General features: G+C 39.8%; 2 long non-coding RNA genes and 1 other non-coding gene across 3 annotated transcripts in view; 2 read left to right on the top strand and 1 right to left on the bottom strand.

Moving 5' to 3' along the window:
- LOC116094023 overlaps positions 1-21,044 on the bottom strand; it is a 28,358-nt gene extending 7,314 nt beyond the window's left edge. The window contains exons 1-2 of the long non-coding RNA XR_004119936.1: positions 20,777-21,044; positions 20,171-20,303 (exon numbers count right to left, since the gene is read on the bottom strand). This is a non-coding gene — a long non-coding RNA (uncharacterized LOC116094023). The remainder of the gene's footprint in view (positions 1-20,170; positions 20,304-20,776) is intronic.
- On the top strand, positions 5,404-5,534 carry LOC116094589. Its single transcript, XR_004120223.1, has one exon. It is a non-coding gene; the product is annotated as a small nucleolar RNA SNORA17 (small nucleolar RNA).
- On the top strand, positions 20,830-21,360 carry LOC116094024. Its single transcript, XR_004119937.1, has 2 exons — positions 20,830-21,002; positions 21,075-21,360. It is a non-coding gene; the product is annotated as an uncharacterized LOC116094024 (long non-coding RNA).
- The last annotated feature ends 1,986 nt before the right edge of the window (positions 21,361-23,346 follow it).

Below are 23,346 nucleotides of genomic sequence, written 5' to 3'. Positions count from 1 at the left end.
GAAATGAGTGTGCTAATTATGTGAATGATCATTATATGTTGTATATATGCATTGCAGTGCCACTCTGTACCACATAAATATGTACAATTACTATGTGTCATTACAAATAATTATCATAAGAGATTTAAAACAGTGTTGGAACATTTAAGTACATATTCATAATACACACCATGTACGGATAATTCCTTTATTTGCATTGCAAAAGGTGTTGCTACCACATCACTTAAAAGCATGGGTCTTTGAAGCCCATGAAGTACTTAGGAACAAGCCACCTTCATTGTTCTACAAGAATCTAAATGTAACAAGGTGCCCCAATTGTAAAGCTGCTCCCACCTTATAATCTGAGTATGATGACATTTTGAGATCCATAAACATAATATTTTGCACAAAACCTAAGTAGTTTATTTCAAAAGTTGGTAAAAACATATTTTAACTAATTTTAATGATACTAATAATTCTGTCTCCTCTCCAAACCAAGTAATTGTTCATCGTTTTCTGCCCGGCTTACTGTTCAGAGGCTTCTGTCAATCACTTTAGCTGCCCTGACAACTGGGACTGGTGTCACTTTGGGTTGATATCTGAAGGCCCTGGCTAGGGTATGGCACAGGGCTGGATGCTACCTGTGATCACACCTTGCACACATGGTTCCTACCTTGTTGCAGAAATGCTTCCCAGACCCTTTGCCCTTAGAAAGAGAAAAAAAAAAATTAGCTTTCTGCTCTGCCAGTGCCTAAGTGCCTCAGTGTTCCAGAGAGATGTGCTTAACCTTACCCACTCTTCTGGAAGTAATCATTCCTTCAATGGTCTTTTTAAAACCTCTGCATTGGGGTTAATTGGGATTAATTCACCCTGCTAGACCTGAAGGATACTTACACTGACTGTTCTACTAATAAACCCAGTTTCCCCAGCCTAATCAGAAGCAGGCATTGAAGACCTTTGTAATAAGCTCGGCTCCTGAGATAGGAATAACCAGATGTGACATCCTAAGACATTCATCTGAGTGAAGGCTGAAGCCAGTCCTGCAGACCTAAGGCAGGATCTGGATTTTGAGTTCAAGAATGGTTTCTGAAAGTCTCTCCCATCGATCTTAACCCAAAATGTTGTTGGTCTTTTTTTTGCTAGTTATTTTTTTGTTCCTGTGATAAAACACTATGACGAACACAACTTACAGAAGAAAGAGTTATTTAGGGTTATGGTTTCAGAGGAATAGTCTGTAATGGGAGGGGAGGCATGACAGTGAATGGCCAGAGCAAGAAGCAGAGTGATTACATCTTCAACTGCAATTATGAAGCAGAAAGAGAGAGAAAAAAAACAGGAAATGGGGTGAGACTATGAAATTCCAAATCCCAACCTCAGTTTGTTTCTTCTCCAACAAAGCTATATCCCACCTACCCAAACAGCACTACCGAAGGAGAACCAAGTGTTCGAACACATGAGCTTATGGGGAAATTTTCTCATTCAAAACCACAGTCTTCATGGCCAAGTCTATATGGTTTAGCATATCTTGATTTTTATCTAGTTTTACTGGATCTAACTCCAAGCCAAGTTCCTATACCCTGGTCCTGACTACATGCCTCTATCTCCTTAGAGGCTACCCTGTGTTCTACCAAAGCACCTTATGATGTAACTCTGAAGCCATATTCACATTTGAAAACAAAGGATCATATGGACACCAATACAACTATGTATTGGTACATACCTATTGTATTGTACAACCTAGTGGAGAATTCCTATGCAGCTCATGAAGCACAAATCACATCCTCTTGGAGCATGAATTAAGTATATCCAATTAGGTTTGTCTTAAGAAAAAAGTGATTCTGCAAATACAATTCATTGGTCATACACTCCTGTGTCTCAAGGTGACTTTCTCTTTCCCATCAGCTTCTTCTTCATCTACTGGTTTTGAAAAAAAGATGATCAATCCTGGACATAATTATTTCTCTTTAGAGAGTTTATCATAACTGACTTTCCCTTCTGATAGAGTGGCCTTCATACAGCTGCTAAAATAAACATGAAAATCTCAACTGTTATTATTTTATGTGTTCTGGTACTTTCTTTCCCAGGAAGAATACTGTAAGATGCTGTTTCATCTAGTCTTTCCTGTTCTTGAAAATCTCTTTTTCATTCTTCAAAATGTCATGAGTCAAACATAAACTTCTTCATTTAAGATAAGCCATCAGTTATGCCAGATTTCTTAGTTATTCATGATGTGAACTTTTCAATGCAGCCATTTACAAACACATACAAATATTTTAGTCACTGACAGCATGCAACACATGACTCCATCAGATTACATTGCTCAGTGACATTATAGCCAATTTAGATTATATGAGTGTGTTCTATGTAATGTTCACAATAGGCCAAATATCGCAGAAACACGCATTTCATAGAAACTGTACTCGTTAGGATGCATCATGCAACACTTTTGTGTTCTTATATTCTTTTTTGTTGTTGTTGTTCCTTGTAGGCTTATGCATGGTGTCCCTTCTGCTCTGAATTGCCTGTCTGCTTGTTCCATGTAAAATCTAAATAGCCTTCAAGACTCACTCCAAGAACCCCTCTAATTGGGAATTCCCTTCTCATTCTTTAATAATTGAAGTAAACATATATGTATATGTGTACATATATGTATATATATGAAATGGAAACTTTTGGCTTCTTTGGAAAGTCAGTTATGTCAAATGATGTTTTGTTTGCTGGGGCACACAGATGAAAGGAGGTTTTGCTAAAGTAAACACATGAAAGAGTATTTTCCTGAGGCAGACATGGGTGAAAGGATGTTTTGCTATAGCAGATATGTGAAAGGACACATGATGTTCAGAAAGAATATAAATATGACCCCATAGATAGTGGGAGCTTGAGCATTGGTTTGCTTTATTCTGCTTTGTTATTCTTCTCTAATGACATTCGTGCATTTGTTTGCCTTATATTTGCATTGCTGAGCTCCACTTGCGGTGGCCACCATAGAGAGAAACTAGCCAAAGAACTTCTCATGAATTTCCTGTGGCTTCTTGCCTCTTCTATGGCCTAAGGCCAGTTGGTAAGCCTTGCAGTTTTTTTTCTGGATTGAACTGCTCTTGCTGGTTCATGGGTGGTGACTGCCAAGTGGACCAAACCGCAGCTGCTGGTTCATGTGTGGTGTCACTGAGAGGCCTTGACTGCACCTGCTGATTCTTATTTGGTGTTTGCTGCTGGGCTGAACTGCTCATATCCTGACAATGAAGATTGGACTTGGTCCCCAATGTACTATTTCTAAATTGGTCTACTTTCCCTGTATCCTAATAACTTTTTTCTTGTTGCTACTTGTGATGGGTGGTGGGTTAGAGGAGAGGTTGAACCCTTATTAAAGTAGGTTGGGAAATATATGTCTCCAAATATATGCAACACATTAAACTATCAGAATACACACAGTAACCACTATTTATCTAACTTAATTACTAGCTTATAAAAATTTTTGGAGGAATTGTTTGTGCTGATAATCTTAAAACAGGTTCAGAGTGTGAGTAGAAATTAGACAGAGTGCTGAAAAAGCAATAAAACTAGGAGGAAAGGTAGATTTCTGAGGCTAGGGAAGGGAATTGTGAAGGACATTTATCTTAGAAAAGGCAGAGTGTAAGAGAGCTTTTCACACAATGATGTATTATTTCAACTATAAATAGGCACACTTAAGAGGCTTGCTAGAATTATATCCAAAGAGTACACTTAAGCAAGAAGAAATATTTTTTACCATAGCAGGACCATAAAACATCTTTCCTAATACATTAAAAAATCTTATGTCTAGAAATATTTTTTAGATGAGAAGAAAGAAGCATCTTATTTAGTAGTTTGAGAGGAACATATGCCTAAAGGAAAATGGAAATGTGATCATCAGTGTAGGGGCACAGGTGTCCTATGACTACCTGCCATTTACCAAGCAGTGTTAGGAAAGCTTAACGGTAAAGACACTGGTGTGGGCTGCATGTCACTATTCCAATTCTGGCTTCAATTTTTGCTATTTTTCTCTTTACTCTTTACCACTTGCAAGCCGTATCATTTTGGTCTAAGTATCTAAAATTCACATGCTGTTTTAAGGATAATAATTGATGGTGCCTTCTGGCGTGCCTAACAGGATCAAGGACATTAAACACTTAACTATTAGCACCCAAGAATTCAGTGATGCAATCTTACCATTACTATTGTATATTGTGCAGAAGAAAGCTGTGATCTATACCTTTTCAGCAACATCTCAAAGAGTCATATATAAACAGTTACTATCAGAGTTAATATCAGAGCTGGGGAATTCAAAACAGAGGACACATTGGTCATTGTGAACAAAATACCTGACAGACACAACTTAAGTAGGGAAATCTTTATTTCAACTCACAGTTTCAGAGACTCTCAGTCCACAATATGACTCAGACTATGGGAGTTGAAGGGTGTTTTAGATGCTGTTCACGTGATGAAAGACCATTAAAAAATGGGACCAGAAACAGGGGCAGGATACCCTTCAAATATCCACCATTGTGACTTACTTCTACTAGGCAGGTTCTGCTTCCTAAATGATCCACAGCTTTTAAAATAGTGAGATAAGCTGAACACTAAGAATTCAAAACATGAATATGTGTGGGATATTTTAGATTCAAACTACATCAGAGGAGCTGGGAACTGCAGGAACCAAATGTCTCCTAGATCTTATGCAGTAGGACAAAAACTACAGCAGGTGAGTGGTAGTGGGGGTGACACTCAGAGGGCGCTCCTCTTCTCAAAAGGAAAGGGAAGGTGGAATGGAGGGAGGAGTTGCATGAGGGGTTACTGGGAGGAGAGGAGGGGCTGATATTGGGTTGTAAAGAGAATAAATAATTTTTTAAAAAGAAAGGAAGGAAGGAGGGAGAGAGAGAACTGAACATAAATTTATTGTACAATCCAATTATTTCATATTAGGATATTGACTTGAGGGACTCCATGTTATATCACAGACATACTTTCACGTGGATGTTTATTGTGGCAGTACTCATAACAGCTAATTTATAGAACCAGTCTAAGAGTACAATAACCAAAAAAACACACAAAGAAAATATTCTTTGTGTGCTTGCATGTGAAAGCTTTCCAGTCATGTAATTGGAGGTGATTATATTAAGTGTATTGAGTAAGTTTCAAATAAAGAGATATCATATATTTTCTGTCATTTGTGTCTCCTGGCTTTTATATAGACATAAAATTAAATATGTATATATGACAGGAAAACAGAAAAGAAATTGTCTACAGGAACAAAGGAAACTGATATGAAGGGAAGGAGCAAGAACAGTGGAAGGGGTGATATGCCCAACATACAGCATATACTCAAATGAGTTGCATTTTGTTTTTGTTTTTTTTAAAAAAAAATAAATCCAAAGTATTAAACTATAAAAGAAAAATCAAAACTGTCCTACCCCAAGGGCACTGCATGTGTGGTCGCTGTGTTACATGCTCTTCAGTAGGTTGCAGAGAGGAGAAAGGCTATGTTTAGGCCCAGTGTTGTGACCTATGAACATCTGAATGATTAATAGTCTAACATTCTCTTTAAAAAGCAAGAGAAAAATGATTGCTACTCAGTGCCCAGACAGAGAGCTAGCCCTAGATGTCCCCTACCCAGTGCTATAATACATGAGTGAGGCATATGTTTATTTCAATTTCTAAATGAACATCAAGGTTGTGTTTCATTGTATTCTAAGTTTTTTGTTGGTTTAGTTGGGATTTGTGGTTTGTTTATTGGCTTGCTTGCTTGTGGAGACAGGGTCTCTCTATGTAACCCTGGTTGTACTGGAACTCTGTATATAGACCAGGCTGGTCTCTGCCACTAGAGTATAGGATTAAATGTATATACTTCAAGGCAGGCTATAGGATGGGAATAGGTTTTTACCACAGATCCTATGAAGAGCTGATATCCAAAATATATAAAGAACTCAAAAATGGACATCAAAAAAAAAACAAATACTCCCCTTTTTTTAAAAATGGATACATATCTAGCCAGAAATTTCTCAAAAAAAGGAAACTCAAGTGGCTGAAGAACATTTAAAGAAATTTACAACACATTATTAGTCATAGGAGAAATACAAATCAAAATTACTTTAAGATTTCACCTTACACAAGTCAGAATGGCCAAGATCAAGAAAACAAGTGACAGTTCATGCTGGCATGGATACAGAGAAGGGAAACACTCATCCACTGCTGGTGGGGTGCAGTCTTGTATAGCTACTATGATAGCCAACCAGCAATGCAGTAGAAAGATGGGAAATGATCTAACTTAAGATCCAGCTATACCACTCTCGGGCGTATATTGAAAAGGTGCTTCATCCTACCAAAGAGACACATGTTCATTGCTGCTCTATTAATAAGAGACAGAAATTGGAAACACCCTGGATGCCAATGGATAGATGGATGGTTAAAGAACATGCAGTAAATTTAAACAATGAAATATTACTCAGCCAATTTAAAAAATAAAATCATGAAATTTGAAGGTAAATGGAAAGAACTAAAAAAAATTATCCAGAGTGGGGTAACCATATGGCTACATATAAACCTATATGGTACGTATTCACTTTTATGTGGATGTTAGCTATTAAATCATCAATAAGCAAGCCACAATTCACAGAGTTTAGGTAAAAAGTAAGGTGCTGGGATGGGGGGGGGGTCTGTAGGGAGGGATCTCCCTAGGAAGAAGAATTGTAATAGTAGTTACAGATGGACAAGGTGGGGCATCAGGATGGGAAGATAAAGAGAAGGGGAACTTGGGAATAGATAGCTAAAACTAAGGGTCATTTGACAAAATCCCTTCCCTCAGGACTCAGGAAACCCTGCAGAAGAGGACATGGAAAATGTCTAAGAGTCAAAGGAGATGGAGGAAACCAAGGCCTTCTGGATACAACAGGGCTAGCATACAAATGAATGCACAGAGACTGGCAGTATACATGGTGCCCGTGCAGGTCTGCTGAAACAAGTGGGCACATGACCCTATCCCTAGGCCAAGAGTTATCTCCAATCAATAGCTACTTTCAGATGAAAAATTGGGTTTATTTTTTCTGTCAAGGGAGTCTCCTTGAAGAAACAAAGCACTCTGAAAGGTAGATCCCATGCCCAGCAGGAGACAACCAACAGACCACAAAGTCAATAGCAACTTTGGAAACATCATAAACTGGATGGTTTCTAAATACTCAGCATACTTCTTAGAACTCTGTAGGAGAGGACACCTAACATAAAGGCCCCAGTGATTATTTGTGTGGGGACAGCCTGTTCCTGTTTTACAGAAGGTGTCTTTTTACTGTGTCCCTCTAGAGTAAGAAAAGGTGAGCTCTTGGGCATCTTCTATACGGGTTCTAATGCCATGCACAAAGATTCCCTCTACTATGACTTACTCACCTGTCTGAAGGCTCCACTTCCTGACATGCATGGCTTTGTGAGCAATTGTGATGTTTGAGTTTGGGGGAAGAGAGGTAAAAAGATATTTAGACCATAGCAAAGAATATCTTAAAGTAGACGGTTGAGAAGATATGGGAATCTAAGTGCTGGCTTAGTGAGAAAAAAATAAATATGTGACTATTAGTCATAGTTCTTCTAGTAAGAGAACAGGAAAGATGACAAAAATGTGTTTGATAGTGAGGTAGGCAAGCTAAGGAGATTGTTTCATATCCAAAGGCCCCCACTTTGTTTGCAGTTATACACTTGGCAGCCTAGGTCCTTCACTTTTATACTCTACACATACACACTCTTCTCTAAACAATGCAACTTGCAACCTCCGAGTCCCTCCATACCCCTCTCTCACTCTCTCTCTCTCACACACACACACACACACACACACACACACACACACACACCTGCAATGGACTGGATACTCCCACTTCTTTTTTTTTAAACTTTTATTGTATTATGATGAGAAAAGTTACTTGATTTCAATTTATCTGAATTTGTTAACATATTTTAATTCAATAGAATTGAATCACATTCTTGTTTCCCTTTTGTACCACCGCTCCCCCTAGAGACCCCCTTCAATACCTACAATATCTTTTTTGTCATATTCCTTAAAATTTATAAAATATTATAACAATAAAAATAAATGTTATAAAAGTTGTTTGATATAAAACAACAATCAATTTAACAGTCTTATGTATATGCTCATCTACAGCAATAGTGAAAATACATTTTTCTCAATATAAATTTTAAGTAACTCCAAACATATTAACTGTATACTTAAAAATAATACATCACTACTAATATTTTCTATCTCTTGCATTCTGTTGGTGATGCTTGCATCTATAGCTCCTGATTTCTTTCCTAGGTTTTGTATCTCCATTGTTGTCTCTCTTTCTGATTTCTTGTTTCTATTTCCATTTTTAGATTCTGGATGGTTTTGCTCATTTCCTTCACCTGTTTGATTGTGTTTTCCTGTAGTTATGTAAGGGATTTTTGTATTTCCTCTTTAAGAGCTTCTAGCTCTTTACCTGTGTTTTCCTGTATTTCTTTGAGGGTGCTATTTATGTCTTTCTTAAGATCCTGTATCATCATCATGATAACTGGTTTTAGATCTGAATCTTGCTTTTCCAGTGTGATGGTGTGTCCAGGACTTGCTATGGTGGGAGAATTGGGTTCTGATGACGGCAAGTGGCATTGGTTTGTGTTGTTTATTTTCTTACGCTTGTCCCCTGCCATCTGGTTAACTGTGCTGCCCTTGCTAAATCTGACTGGAGCCTGTCGTTCCTGTGATCCTGGTTGAGTCAGAACTCCTCAGAGTAAAGATGTCTCTGTGATCCTGTGATTCTGGGATCCTGTGATCCTGGGCTTGTTAGATCACCTGGGAGTGGGGCTCTCTCTGTGTGTTGTGGGACTGGCTGCAGAGCTTGTGCCCAAGGTCTGCTCAGAACAGTAACACAGACAGACTGGAAGGAACCCAAGTCACTGGGCCGGCAGAGTTCCTGTGTGCTTGGTCCTGCTGGTCCCAGTTACTCCCAGTGTTGGGATAGATGTTGGTTCCTCCTCACCTCTTATCTTAGGTGTGTCAGAGTGCCTGGGAATGGAGCTTCCTCTGGGAGTTGTGGGACTGGCTGCAGAGCTTGTGCCCAAGGTCTGCTCTGGACCCCAGCTCAGACAGACCAGAAGGACGACACTCCCACTTCTGAACAAGAATACAAGTATCCCTGTTCTATAATAATCAAACTTAGGCAGAATCTATCCAAGTGTATCCCCAACAAATGGGGGGATAAAAGGTGTCCCACCCAGCCGGAGTTTGTTTTAGGAGCATACACAGTATGGCAAAGTAGCCTCAATATAACTAGGTTCCTCTAGTAACCTAAGGAAGACCCCCCTATATATCATCTATGCCTATGCTTGATTTCGTGTGCATGTAATTAAAAACACATTATGTGCAGTAAAAATGAATATATAACTTGATTTATCAATCAAAATAGGAAAAAACTGTACCCTTGAGTAATCAGCTCCTCCTTTTTTATGACCCCATAAAAGAAACCTAAGAATAATCAGGAATTTTGAGAATTTTCACTCACGTGGCTTGACATCAATTTTCACAGTGTGTCTCTCTTTAATCTACATTATGCTTTTTTTCAAATCTGTGTTTGAATTAAAATCTGTGTTTGAGTTCTTTACTAAGAAGCCAAGAACCTGACAACACCTGGCTCAGATCCTGCCCACCAGTCACAATAGTCTTGACCTTTCTTCTCCTTAACCAGTAATAAAGCAGTAGTGTTAAGTCTATAACAATTGAGAAATGCCAGACTCCCATGAAATTTGAAAAATAAATGTGGAGCTTATTCATCTAAAGAAGTTTCCATATATTTCACCCCATGATTCACCCCATGATTCATAGTTTGGAGCCTTTTTTACTGAGCAACTTTTCATAACTACTCTCAGGTAGACCAAATATTGGTTAGGACTATGTTCAAATTCCTCTATGGAGTTTATTAATTACCATAATAAATAAATAGATGGTTCTCAAAAAAAATATCTTGGTAAACAGTACTCTTAATTTTATTTTACCAAATACCTTGTTTCTAAGAACTTAAAATTGTTTCATTTATAAACTAAAATAGGTGTGATTTATCTTCAACCATCATTAAAGGCTGTTAATTCCAGGTAATGTTATTAATAGCACTTAAGAATTTCTAGTCACAGAGTAATCCCCCATGCTTTGCAGTATAAGCAAATTTAGGTGTAACTTTGGATGTTTAAAACAAGTAAATTATGAGGAAAGGCCTACCATTATAGACAAAATGAAATCTGGATGTGGTTAAAAGCTAACTAGTCTAGTTAAGAATGAAGCTGCTTGAGCAGTGGTGGCCTGTCCTGTGCATGTCAGTCTCCTCTTAACAGGCAGATGTTGCTGCAGAACCCTGGAGCATTATAGTTGCTATTTATTCACAGCAACACAGAATTCTATTTTTGGTCCCATTCAAAACAAGCACAGAAATTCAACTAGACATGAGCAATCAGAAGTGCTTCCCCTTGTCCACTTGAAAGTTGAGTTCATGATGAAAGCAGCAAGGTCAAGTTTCACAGCAAGTAGGAAGCTAATGACTCCAGAAACATCTAGCGCAGCTTCAAGTACAACAGGCCCTGAAAATCTGAAAGCTCCTCATTTAGGTTTTTGGTTTCTGAAGACCTATTGAGAGCATCATGATTTTAGAATCACTGGATTCTCAACTCATGAGTGAGATTCCATTAGCAACACTTAACACTGGCCACAGCACGTGTTCGCCCATTGATCACATTAATAAGGCAAACACTACCAGCTAGAGAGATGGATCAGTGGTTAAGAGCATTGGCTGTTTTTGCTGCAGATTTGACTCCCAGCACCCACTTGGTGGCTCACAACCATCTATAACTGTAGTTCTAGGGGATCCACCACCCTCTTCTGGCCTCCACAGGCACTGCATGAATGTGGTATACAGGCTACCAAACCCCATATATATATACAATAATAAACTAATGAACCTATTAAATAAGAAAACATTCCAATTACATCAGAAAGATTCTTTGGAAATACCAGAGACAGTTGTTGCAGATAGTAACCTCAAAAATGTTCCTAACAAGGATTCTGTTGGTTTCTACTTACATGTACTTCTCTGGTACTCCTGCCCGTCCCCCAGCTGGCATGCTGACTCACCTCTCATCCAGCTCCAGGGGCTGACCAAGATGGAGGGAGAGGAATCCATTTATAGACATTCTTGGGAGGTAACAACACTCCAATCCTCCACATGGTGTGACCATTAAGCAATACTAATTCACTTAGATTCAACCTCCTTCCCTTTGGGTGCAACACTCTCTGTAATATGATTCATGCTCCAGAGTTCACTGTGGAATTATAATCAGGACAAATTCCTCCCAATGTAAAATTATGTCTAGGTCATTGTGAAGTCCTTTCCGGTTCCCTCTCATTTCTTACAGGTTACTTCTGAAAGCACGCCCTTCGTAAAACAAAACTTCCTTCCTAAGGAGGTTTACTAAGAAACTACCTTGGACACTTGAAAATGTTGTTGAAAACAATGAGGATTGTCACAAAGATATTATATGACGCAGGTCGGCATACCAAAATGGGGATAAGGGGGATTGGGAGCAGAAATAGGTTCACACTTGTGATTGGTTGAGAAGGAAATCCAAGAAATTCGATAGAGAAAGAATGATCTTTAAAAAAAAAAAAAGAAAAGAATGTGCTGGAACAGCTATTTATCATTCGCTTGACATGGGCCATTCACTTTTATCTCAGATCATACATGAAAACTAACTTAACTATAAAAGGAATACTTAGGCTAAATATAGAGGTACTATTTCAAAAAATCAAGACTAATGAATCTTTGGTGAGAAAGGAAGGAGGCATAATAATACTAAAGGCAGAGTGCTGGCAGTTGTTGAACAGGGTGCCAGGCATGTACTCATCCTATCCTGTCTCTCCATAAGTTAGATTTTCAAGAAAGATGCAATAAGAATGAACAATCTTCCCAATAGCTTACAGTTGCAAATTAGGAAATTAATATTTGAAAACTTAAGTATACAAACAATACAGATATTAGTAAACATCACACATACTAGTGTGATGTTTGATACATGTGTACATTGTGCAATGCTCAAATCAGGTTAAACATACCTACCTTCCCAGACATTGAAATATTTGTTTATTTTGAATTTCATTAATTTTACACTTTAATTAATTTTACATTTTAATGACAGTCCCAACTCTCTGCCCTGGAAGCTTATGCTGAAAGTCTCTTTACAGTGTTGTACTTTATCAGAATTAAACTTTTAAAATTTAGTGTTACCTGGGCCCCATGCCAAATCAAGTAAATTGCAGTCTCCCAGGGCTGGAGCAACGTCACAGAGGTTAAACATACTGACGGCCCTCGCAGAGGACCTGAGTTTGGTTTCCACAGAGGAACTCATAACCATCTGTAACTTTCAAGTGGATCCAAGGCCCTCTTCTGCCCTCTGTGGGAACTGCATACATATGGTACACATACACATACATGCAGACAAACACTCATATACATAAAATGAAAGCAAATATCTTTTTAATCTGAAACTCTCTGGGAAAGCCCCACTGTTCAAGCAGTAGACTAAGTCTCCTTTTTTTGTTCTGTCCTTATTTAGGTATTTGTTGAAGTTTCCATTTATGAAGTTTCATGTCCATAAAACCTTTTCTTGGGAAAGGGGATGAGAAGATAAGCAGATTTATTGACCTAGAGTCTTCAGTGACTGGTTACACAATCTACAGCCTCTAGTCACCCTTTCATGTTCTACGATTGCAAGCTCCAGATGAGTTATCACAAGCCAAGCACAACTAGAAGACAAAATCAGTCATATTTCCCAGCCATCTTTTTCATCTTTCCTTATTTCACAGAAAACAATGGAGATTGCTCATGAACTCAATAGGTAGAAAGTCTCAGAAAGCAACTGGAAAAAAACACAGGCTTACCGTGCAGATACTCTTCAACCAATGGAGATGGAAAAATGCCAATTTTCCTAACTGGGTTCCCTAGGCTAGTCTTCCAAAAGCTCAGTGTCTGGGCTCTCACTTCCATGTAGAGTTGAGATAACTTAAAGGGGTGAACCCACATTTTAGCATCCCCTCCCTTTATCCTCTTCAAGTCCACGGGGATGGGGGTGCTAAACAGCTATTTCCCCTGCCTGTGTGAGCACGAGCAGCTGCCAATGTTGGGGAGCATTTGTGGCGAAGGTGGGGATGATAGCTGTTTAGCCTGTTACAGTACTTATATTACACGTGCATGTGGATGCCTAATAAGCCGTGCAGTGAAATTAGCCTGACTCTGCTCAGCTTCCTTGTTTCATCCGCCTTTGGGGAGACAACGATAATTAGTTGAACTATCTGGAGAGTAACACTTAATCATAGAAAACCAATGCAAAAAAAAATTATCAAAACCAAATTATCTTTGCCTAAGGTAAATTTCTGTCTGGAAAAAAAAAAAGCAAAATGAAATGATTGCCGAGATCTTCAAGCTTTGTACACAAAAATGCTAAGTTTCCCCTCCTTCTTAACATAATCCTCCTGGACAGACATTTGATTCCAGTACTCGGATGGGTCAAGTCTCACTCTGACCTTAGCAAATAATTAAAGTGAAAATGTCATAGAAACTGTCACAGTTTATTTAACTTGTTAACATAAAATATAATTAAATGCACAACGCTGACCCACAACTGCTGAATCCTCTCAGGTTTAGATAAGTACTTTTCTCGTGTAAAGACAGGCAGCGTTTCTTAACGCGCTGACCTCCATAATGTTTAACAGAGTAATTAGAAAGCAAAAGAATGAAAGGAACCTTTTTTTTCCCCCTAAAAGAACGAAGCCAGTTTTGGCTGTTTGAGTTCAAAGCAACCACCTTTCTGAAAATTCATAGTCTGATCAAATAAGAATATAGTTAGCAGGTGTGGGTGGTTAGATAATCAGAATTGCAGAATAGTTACAAGCTGTGCTTTTCCCATCCCAGACAGCCCTTTAAGGCTTGTGAATGATTAACATGTCAATTAATGGAAATTTTTTCAAACAAAACTTAAGACTCCAGGCAGGAAACTTTTTCTGTACACTTCAACACAGTAGCACAAACCCAAAGAATATAGCTGCGACCACTTTGAAATTGCTTCTGTTCATTTCCGTGCTCTCATTTTGTTGGCAACTGTGCAAGGGCTGGGTTGGTAATCCAGCCCTGTGGAGGCTTGAAGCCTAAGGGCTGCTACTGCTAGCTGCAGATGCAAACTTATGGGGCTGCATCGCACCATCCTAGAACAAGGCCTGGGTGGCTTGAACTGTTCCGGCTCCCTTTCACTTTTGGGAAGTATCTAAGCAGGATTAATGGCTTCTTAAGACCAAGGGCTATTCAAAAATGCTAGACTGGCTCTACCCCTCATTGCCTTTGTATGTGACCTCTAATAAGATCGTCTCCTGTAAAGTCTGACCCACAGAAGAGAAACATCATTGCCAAAGTGGAAAAGCATGTGTAGGAGGACTGCTAACCAGAGGGCGGAAAAAATGAAAAGATTACAGGGAGCCAGCTGCCTTCCTCAGAACCTGCAACCAAGTCCACGGAGAAAATCATTTCAGAGGTACCATCACCTCTGACTTCTTGTGAGCAAAGATCAGCATTGCTTCCCCTTACATATCTAGTTTAAAGTAGCCCCCAGTAATGTTCTTGGATTCCTAGTCTCTATATATTTGGCTTTATACATCATCGAGACATTGAGATACAAAATAGGCTGCCTTACCTAAGGGCTGGCTTTAAAGGAGCAGACCTGAAGCTCTCGCTACTGTGGCGTGCAGGTTAAAAGGATACATACACATTTGCCAGTTCAGAGATTGCTATCCAGTGTTGTATTTAGAATTGAAAGTATTGATTCTATGAACAGGGAATGCCCTGACCTAGACTTGATAAATGTTAGCCACAGCAGAGCTAAAATCTGAAGCCTAAAACAACCAACTTCTGTAAAATCTGAATAATCTCTGGCACTGAGTAGCTGTCCCAAACACACATTTACTAAGGATGCTTAGGTATAGATATGAGTGGAAGAGAGCACATTGAATGGAGCAATCACCTGTCACCATTTCTACCTGTCTCGGGGTTCACCTATATGTTGGTTTTTCTCCAGATTTTCTTTCCTGTCTCTTCCAGCTTCATAGCAGGTCTAAGGCTGCCTCTCTCTGAGGCCTGAGTTTCCTCTCTGGATTTTCTTATTCTTTCCCACACATGTACAACCTACATGCTTCCACAAGATCTGTGGCTCCATTCATGATGCTACCCCAGTTCACCTGCATGATGCCTCTCCTCTCGGGAAGACTGAAAACCTGGTTACCCTCTGATTTAAATGTTTCAAAGACAACCCAAAATAAAGGCGACCAAATCTTAAGTCACAATCTCCCTCAGTGTCAATTTTACTCCTAACAATTAGGTGGCTTTCATATTATCCCATTCTAAACCACGTAGTTTGTGTCTGAGGTATAATTTAAAAGTCTGAAAACCCAAAACATAATGGTAGGACTTGTGTTTGAAACCTATAGTCTATGCAGTTGTTATGTAATTTAAAACTGCCATTGGGTGTCTATTTTCTGTGTTATGGCCTCAGGTTAGGGACTCTATGGAGCATGAATATGGGCATCTGCATCCATTCGAAGGCTTGGAGATGGATAGAGTGTGACCAGACAATTGAAAACAACTCATGTTCCCCACCTTGTATCACCGCAAGCAGTGTCTTCACCTTCATTGAGCAATTGTGCTTTAAATACCAGACATTAAGAGATCCAAACAATACTACATAGTTCTGGCCTTCCTTCTGACTCCCATCCACACGAACCTCTTGTGTTGCATTTAATGTTCATGAGGTGAGGAAAGAGATAATAGACCCTGAATGTGGATACTTTCAAGGCCACGTCTTTTGCTTCTAAGAAACATGATTAAATATGATTAAAAAAAAACATTCAGTAGTGGCCTTATTCACATTTTATGGTTGATTGTGATACTTCGGAGAAGAGTTATAGATGAGAAAATTGTGATACCCTTATTGATTGAGAACATTCATGACTTGTTCAGTAATTTAAGAGTTTTCTCTCCTAAATTTAGTATTGACCCCAGTTCCCCATTTCTGAAGATGTTCTAGACTAAGCACAAAAATTACTCTGGTATATTTTAACAAAACTGGAGTTAGCACGGGGCCCTACATACTCATTGCATTAAGGCTTAAGGCAATCAAGAAACGAAGGATGCTAACAATATTTGGGAGAATGTAGAAGAGGTAGGAGGGGCAGAAAATTGATGCAAGGCTAAGAAGACAGTCATATAATAATAAGGCATCTTGCCTGTAGTCTACATGCCCAGCCTTCCAGGAACTTAGCCAAAGGCTTGCAACCAAGAGTCTGGGTGACTTTTAGCTATCATGACAACAGGATGGCAATGGCAAGTTGTATTTCCTATATTTGTTCCATAAAAAACCTTCTATAAAATAAGAATGATAAGAAGCACTATGCGTTTTCAGCTTAGGCAATGTGTTGTGTTTTGTGCATACAATATCTATACAGCAACAATGTCAGCCTCAGCACCGAGCACCAAAAACATACTAATGATTCTGGTCAATCAGGAAAGCCCTAGTAATAAGACACATGCAATGAATGTGAGCATGGCAGTAGAGGGCCACTAAGACAGCTACCTTTGAACCCCACCTCCTGCCCTGATGCAGTCCCCTCCTATCCTGAACAAGGGTGATCCAGTGTGATACTGTGCAATTGCCAATGTAGGGCTTCCTAGGCTAAGTCAGAAGATACACTGAAACTACAATTTTGTCCTGTTCTGAATCATTTGCTTGGTGAGAAGTCAGCTGCCACAAACCTCAAAAGCAGCCTTGCCAATAAGACCCATGGTGAGGAACTGAGGACTCCGGCCAGAAGCCCATGAATTGAGGCTTCCTGCCAACAGTCTTGTAAGTGAGCCATCTTGAAAGCCATTAGTCAAACTTTCAGTTGACTCCATCCCAAATTTTTGTTTTAACCTGAGTGATTTCAGGCCAAAACTACTCAGTCTAATTAGTCCCAGTTTGTGACCCACAAAAATGGTGGCCAGATAGGTGCTTTTTAACTTTAGTTTACTAAGTTCTGCAACCATTTTTGCATTGCGATGGCTGTATATTTTGGTATTTTGGTAGTTGGAAATGAGTGCTAGAGTAGCAAATAACTAAAAGTACTCAGAGGCTTCAGAAAAGGCAGTGGGCAAAAGATGGGAAGATTGGGGAAGAGGATTCATGAGACCTTAAATATGTGAGCAAATTTTCCAGAGAATCCAATGTCCTAATGCAGAAGCTAAGAAGGAGGAAGGCCTAAGAGAGGTGTGGAAAGACAGAAGCAAGGGAAACTTGTTATCATGTATCAGGAAGCTGAGCAGCACTTTTTCCTGAACATGTGTAAAAAGTAAAAAATGGACCAGGAATGGCCTGACTAAGGAGAGTTAAAACAATGTAGAAGGCACTGCTCATTCAGCATGCTGCTTATAGCATAATGGGAGTAGAGAGATAGCCAAAGAAAAGATGTCCCCCAACTTTATTAAGTTATTATAATTGACACATTAAACTTATATATACTTAAAAATTTAGGTGTGTAGTATTTCAATCAGTTCTTATTGTGAAATTATTAATCAACATTATCTATCACTTTATGCCCTTAGTTTTTATAGTAAGCAATGTTTCCATTTGCTTTTTGTTACTGTGATAAAAACACTGACCAAAACCAGTTTTGTGAAGGAAAGAGATTATTTTACTACAGATTTAGGAAAGCCACAACAGGAACTCAGGGCAGAAGAAGAAGCAGTTGAGGACCTCTGCATACTGCCTATGGGTGGCAATGCCCGCAGTAGGCTGGGCCCTCCCATGTCAATCTTCAATCATCAATCAAGAAAATGAATTGCAGATGTTTCCACAGGCTAATCTGATGAAGATATTTTAAATTGAAGATCCCTTTTAGCAAATACACAAATCACTTCTGCTCACTATCCCTTTGATGCTGAACATAAAGCACTTAGAAATTCTTGTTTGCTTGTTTATTTGTTTGTTTGTTTGTTTAAACCAAAATAGTAGAAAGAAAGACCTTTCTGGTTTTTTGAGAGTTCTCAGTCTGTTCAAAAATGCCAAAACTAAAAAGTAGCTTCTGTTTAGTCTCCCATATTGCCTATATCCTTTTCTAAGGAGATACATTTGTTACAAATGTTCAACCTACACATCCTAATCAAAGCCCATGTCTGAAATTCTAGTTCATTTCATCTGTGTCCATTCTGTGCGTCTGGACAAATGTGCAGCGGCAGGTACCCGCCCCACCGAAGTAACATGGAACAGTCTCATTGCTCTGGAATCTTCAAGATGCCGACTCATCCATGAGCCCACTTGGCTTTCACTGCTCTTCCTAATTTACTAATTAAGCAGAATGAAGCACCTAACAAAAGTAAACTTCTGAGGTCAATAATTATAAAAATTTAGATACTACTTTTTAAGATTTACTGAAATCCACACTTGTTACGCCTTCTCAGGTTTGACTCGGGACCTCTTGGCTCCTTCTGATCTGCTTCATTGCCTCATGCAGTATTAAAAATATTTCCAAGCTCTTCAAATTACTCATTTTAACAGCTTTTAATAAGCACTCAATGAATAGTAACAGGGCTTTGTTTTCCAGATGTCAGCTCATGTGTGGGAATAATTCTCCCAGACTTTTATAATTATGACAATTTGGGATAGAAAAGAACAAACAGCATGTTTCATAGGAAACAATTTTAACAAAGTCTGTCTTTGCTTATCTTCTGAGTCCTTCACTATTTATGAACTTGGCACAATCAGTACCATAGTGGACCTTTACAAAAATAACCTAAAGACGGGAAAGACTGGAGCAGAAAAGAATGCATTCTGGCACCTCCTGTAAGAAATAGAAACCACATGGCCCACCATGAGAGGTGAGTTGTAAAGGTGGTGATCAGAGAAGCAGGCTTTGCTCAGAAGATCAGAAGGTGCTGACAAGGGACCCATACTGACTAAGATGTCCTCTCAGAATGGTATAAAAGTTATCTAGATCGAAGGAAACTGCAGTGTCCTAATGATCCTATGTTCCTTGGGAAGAAGATGTGTCAGTTAGGTTAGAAGAGGCTGGATAGTAGTTTGGAAAAAAGATGGTGTTTCAGTTGGGGTTTCTATTGCTGTGATGAAGCATCATGACCAAAAGCACCTTAGAGGATTAAGCATTTATCTCACCTTAGAACCTGTAGTCCATCATTCAGACAAGTGAGGACAGGAACTCAGAGCATAAACCAGAAGGCAGGAACTCAAACAGAGGCCATGGAGGAACACTATTTATAGGCATGCACCTTCATCACTTGCTCAGCCTATTCCTTACAGCATCCAGGACAGCCTGGGTCTTGGTGTTGGCACCACCCACAGGAGTGTTGGCTCGTTCATATCAATCATCATCCAGAAAATGCACCGCAGGGCAATCTTGCAAGGGGATATTCTCAACTGAAGGTCTATTTTCCCAAATGGTGCCAACTTGACATTAAAAACTAACCATCACAGATGGCAAAGATTTGGGTAAGTAATCCAGTATTTTAGGCTATTTCTAGTTCCAAACACCTCTAGACAAAAGTTGATAAATCCTCCAAGAATGAGGTCCCATCTTTCTGACTTGATGACCTTCAAGTGATGCCTTTATACATTTTTGAAAATTACCTAAGATCCCAAAGAACTTCAGATTGTATGTCTATTGAGAATACTAATCAGAAAATCAAACACTTTATACATTTTTAACAAATCACATAAACTTGTGGTTTGTTAGCTCTGAGAATGATGGTGCACATCCCCATGCCTCTTACAACTCTTTACTCCACTGCACACTAATCATACAGTATGAAAGGGGTAACCTCTCAGTGTGTTAATTTCACAGACGCCTTCCCACAACACAAGGTCCCAAGTGTTCCGAGAAGTCTTTGACCGCAATGCAGGAACTTGGAGGCAGAAACTGAAGCACAGAACTTGGAAGAACATTGCTTACTGGCTTGCTCCCCATGGCTTGCTGAGCTTGCTTTCTGATGCAGTCCTGAACCACCTACCTGTCCAGGGATAGCATCCACAGAGGGTTGGAATCCCACATCAATCCTTATTCAAGAAAATGTTCCACAGGAATGCTCACCAGTTAGTTAGATGAAGGCAGTTCCTCAGCTTATATTCCTTCTTCCCAGGTGACTCCAGTTTGTATGAAATGACAAAACTAAGCAGCAGAGTCTCCATGTTCTTAGATGAACATTTGGCATAGAAACCATCAGCTGTTAAATGCAGTTAGGGTGAGAGAATCTTAGAATTGTACAATTATAAAGGATCATCAATACAATATAGCTAAGTAGACAAGGTAATCTGAGTATGAATAGAGAGACCATCTGAATCTATGTAACATTCACCCTGTCCACATCATATTGGCATGAATAAAGCCAATGACTTTGATCCACTAGAAATCATCTCAAGAGATTCTTATGCTACAGCTCACAGAAGACTGGGGGAAGCTAGATTTTAAACACCCATGCATTTTTGTTGTTGTTGTTATTATTGTTATTGTTTTGCTTTGTTTTGTATAGCCTTCATTTGAACATTTATGAAATCTCCCATCTATCAAGCTGCTTCAGTTATTTTTCTCTCAGACAAGCAAAGTGTTAAGATAGACTCTATAAACTGTATTTTCAGCAGTGAATTTTGTACATAAAGAAGTTGTTGAGAGGATAATTAAAATTATTTTTCAACTTACAGGCATCCCTTTGTGACCACAGGTTCTATAGTCTTGGGTTCTGTGGCTTTTGTGGCCATACACATTCTCTCCTGAGCAGCATAGCTTGTCAGCTGTTTACATTGTGCTGGGTGTTAGAAGGGACAGAGAAATGATTTAAAGCACACAGAAAGGCGTGCTCAGGATGATGCAGATCGCATGCTGTTGTGTATATAGGACTTCAACATCTAAAGATTTGAGATCTCTGGTGGGTTCTAGAACTTTTTCCCCATGGCAATGTGACCACATTTAAGATATCACTCTCTGTCTTCATCTCTAGGGGCTATTTACTTGCCACATTGGTGATTCTGATGATGCAGGCCTCTGAACTCTAGCAGACTACAGCTTCGTTTCCATCGGCAATCACGTCAGCTGGGTTCCTCCGCAGCCATCGAACACAAAGATGAACTCAGAAGCAAGCCCTTTGATATTCTTTGATAATTCCGAAGTGGAAAGAAATTTAGAATCTAAGAACTTTTCAACTGAAAAAAAAAAAAGTGCCAGTTAGAACTACATAAACCCTCTTTGACCCCTTGTGACATTTAAATACTATGCTTCCAACCCGACTCGTTTTATCTCAACCAGGCAGACTTGACTTCTGAGATGGTGTGTGTGGGGGGGGGGTGGGCAAAGCCCACTGTAGTGCTTTCAGGAATACCTGCATTCTCTTTAGTTCCCTCTCTCCCTCTCTCTTCTCCTTCTTCTCCCCTCTACTCCAGTTTTCTTTTCTTCATCCTCAGTAGTACAAGTCTTTGGTCCTCACAAGTTCACTTAAACTTAAGGAAAGTGTCCAATTCCTTTCTAGAAAAAGTTAGGGAGTTGAGCTAGACCTCAGATCCCAGAGACCTAAAAGTTGTTTTGGTAGTTTGAATGATTAATCACTCTCCCAAGACCATGTCCCCAACAAAGGCTTGTGATCCCATTGACATTTAATCCCAACTGGAAGTTCTTCTTCAAGTATTATGGCCTAGCTTGAGATATAAGGTCTCATGTTGCCCGTCTATGTACTAGAGGCTTTCTGTGGAGATCCCTGACCTGGCCAAGTGGGAGGGATTAAGAGAAGGGGAAAGGGCATGAACAGGGAGGGGTAATTTCCTCTATCACCACCGGCTGCTACTGCTGCTCCTGCGATACTGCCCCAGCAGCCACTGTTGCTTTGAGACACTGCACTGGCTGCACTGGTTGCACTGAGCTCAGCGCAACCAGACTGGGCCAGCGGGGGAATAGGGAGTGGGGGGAAGCAGGGCGGGAGGTGGAGGGGACGGAGGCGGGTGGAAGGGGGCGTTGGCTAGCCAATGATCAGAGTACAGGGGAGCTTTGGGTGATGAAAGCTTCCAGGAGAGCATGCTCATCCCAGGCAGTGTTACAGCTCTTGTGACAAATGTTCTCAGACCATAGAGTAATTCTCACATACCCTTGTTCCTTCTGGATAGGATCTTATACACAGTTTTGGGGTGGGTTGGGGTCTGACAGCAGATGCTTCCTATTGGCTTGGTCTGAGATGTTGGGAATGCCTCATCTACATGTGGAGGGACTTCAGGGCCCTGCCCTTACATGATTGATGGCCACAATTCTCTCTGTGGTGGCCTATGGCTATGTGACAGGGGCCTGGTGTCAGGAGCAGGGGAAGCTCCTATTTACCATCCTTTCAGGGTTCCTGGGGCTTCAGGCCTAAGCTTGACCTTACTAGTCTTCCTCTCACACTCCACTGCCCCACATCATATTATATATGTCTAAGGTTACATAACAAATTACTCAAACTGAGACATTCAAGATAACCAATTTTTATTGTTTAATGTAGCCTGTGGCCCAAAATCTGAGAGCAGCTTAACCAGCTGGGAATTAACTCAAGATGTCCGAGAAACTTACAGTGCTGGGCCTAGCTGGGGCTGTGGTCTCTTTAAAAGGCTCAACTACAGGAAAAGCTGCTTCCAGTCTCATGACTACCACCGGACCTCAATTAATCCTGGCTATTTAGGGGACAGCTGTTCCATACCCTTTTAGCTCTACCCATAGACAAGTTGAGTCATTGTATGACATGACAGTTCATTTCCTTCACTGAAAATAATAAGCGGGCAGAGGAGGAGAGAAGGAGAAAAAGAGAGGAAGCAAAGAGAAAATGGAGAGAGAGAAAAAAAAGAGACAGAAACACTGGGAGATATAGTCTTTTTATAAACAAATATTAAAACGTATTCTATTTAAACCATTCTTTTGTCACACTCGACTAATTTGCACAGATCAACTTACAAGGGTAAAAGGTTTGTGACAACCAGGAGGTAGAGGTTTTCCCTTACAGAAAACAAGCATACAAGTCCACTGTTAATTATGAGTAACTCAGAAAGCACACCATAGTCAGTTAGGGCTAATGAGGATGCCCAGGAAGCTGGCAGAATTTCCAACAGGCTTTGAATGATGGGATATGAGAGATCCTAACAGGTGAGAAGAAGATGGGAACCATTTCAGATACAGGGGTCAAAGAACCAAGGAGGAAATGACTGTCAATGAGCTGAAGAAACTAGTTCCAGTTATATTTTATTGTGACAAACTTCTGC

Source organism: Mastomys coucha, unplaced genomic scaffold (assembly GCF_008632895.1).
Source record: "Mastomys coucha isolate ucsf_1 unplaced genomic scaffold, UCSF_Mcou_1 pScaffold16, whole genome shotgun sequence".
Classification (NCBI taxonomy): Eukaryota; Metazoa; Chordata; class Mammalia; order Rodentia; family Muridae; genus Mastomys; species Mastomys coucha.
The sequence above is the reverse complement of the archived record's forward strand: the minus strand, read 5'-3'. Positions and strand labels throughout refer to the sequence as shown.